Below are 1,813 nucleotides of genomic sequence, written 5' to 3'. Positions count from 1 at the left end.
CCTATTTTGATCACAACTGAGCTAGATTCTTCCTTCGCGTCAGTCAGGGGCCTGAAGATCGAGTATTAAAACTGTGAAACTGGTTGCCAAATAAAATAAAGTTGGGAATTTGACGGCTGAAAGGTGTTTAATTTGACATCCACTATCGAACAGCCGAGTCCCGCAACCATCTCTACAAAGATGGACATACAGAGACTATGCGTCGATAGTATCACTGAATTTGGCGGCTTGCCGCTCCCTCCTCCTCGCGATGTCTGTTTCCTGCTATAAGAAGAAATAAGAATAAATAAATAAATGTTTGATGTTCTTCATACCTCTACTCTACGTTCGCGACAGTTTTCTGGCTTCCTGCACGGTGGAAACGGGACATGATAGCCCAGCCTCGGGTTGAGAACTCTGCCCACATTGCCATCAACCCTCCGGTTTGGTGCCAGGAATGTTCCTTCGGGAAAAAAGTGGTCCATCTGACTGCCATGCAGCAGGCCTGGGTTCGATTCCCGGCCATGTTAGAAATTTTGCCCGCTCTGTGTTGTCCTCGTCATCAGTTCACCATCATTAACACACAAGTCGCCTAGTTTCGCGTGAACTGAAAAGACTTGCAACACAGCGTTCGAAATTTCCCAGGCGAGGAACTCCTGAACCTCAATGCCATACGTTAATTCACTTCAATTCTTTCAGCGAGCGTCGAAGAAGAGAGGAGAAAATCACTTTCTATACTCATCGATGCCTTGCACAGAGAACTGGTGGTAGAGGAACACTACATAATCCTGTACAACGATGTGAGATGTATGCTAGTAGAACTTATTCATTAGTCAGTTCAATTTTCATTCCATTTTCAGTTTTAAACTGAGTTTTGTTAAGGTACAGTGTCTAATGACAGTCTGCTCATGCGTAACATTCATATTCTCGATGTTGCGTTGACTACCAACAATTCGAAATGGGGTACTTCATCTCACAGATTTCAAAACAGATTTTCGTTTCGTAATCTCATGCGAATGGAAAAGGAGATTTTCTTCGAAACTTCTCGTATATATATTCTACAGAAATTTTCTTAGTAGCAACAACGCCAAGTGTGTAGCTTGTGTTTACTTTCAGACATAGACTGGCTGTAACATTGCTGTAACATTGCATTTGCAACAACAGTAGCAGTAAATACGTTATTCGAAATAAATAACATCAACTTTTGAGATAATTAAAAACTAAACTCCTCCCGAACAGGCCAAGAAGGCCCTACGGTACCGACCGGCCGCCGTGTCATCCTCAGATCATAGGCATCGCTGGATGCGGATATGGAGGGGTATCTCGTCAGCACACCGCTCTACCGGCCGTATATCAGCTTCCGAGGCCGGAGCCGCTACTTCTCAATCAAGTAGCTCCTCGGTTTGCCTCACAAGGGCTGAGTGCACCCCGCTTGCCAACAGCACCCGGCAGACCGGATGGTCACCCATCCAAGTGATAACCCAGCCCGACAGTGCTTAACTTCGGTGATCTGACGGGAACCGGTGTTACCACTGCGGCAAGGTCGTTGGCTCTGAGGTAATACTTCTATTCAACGATTATGGAAGTCTCGGAAGTTTTTAGAAAGCAAAAGAAAAAAAAAATCATAGAATCTGGACGCGACCCTGTTGCTTAGTTCCTCACAACTCAGCTGCGCTGCATATTCGACTTTCCAAATGGGTCTTCGTATATGGCATACACTGCCCAAAGACTGCATCTATAAGTGCCATTACTTGACATTTAATAAGTCAACTGTACCAAAGAGACGCGCTTTTGATGATAGATCATCATTGTGCTGTAGCACTGAAAGGGTATA

General features: G+C 44.7%; 1 pseudogene; it reads right to left on the bottom strand.

Annotated features, from left to right (window-relative positions):
* Positions 1-1,412: 1,412 nt before the first annotated feature.
* On the bottom strand, positions 1,413-1,530 carry LOC124607884 (annotated as a pseudogene).
* Between the last annotated feature and the right edge of the window lie 283 nt (positions 1,531-1,813).

This window comes from Schistocerca americana, chromosome 3 (assembly GCF_021461395.2).
Source record: "Schistocerca americana isolate TAMUIC-IGC-003095 chromosome 3, iqSchAmer2.1, whole genome shotgun sequence".
NCBI lineage: Eukaryota > Metazoa > Arthropoda > Insecta > Orthoptera > Acrididae > Schistocerca > Schistocerca americana.
This window is presented reverse-complemented; position numbering and strand designations above follow the sequence as displayed.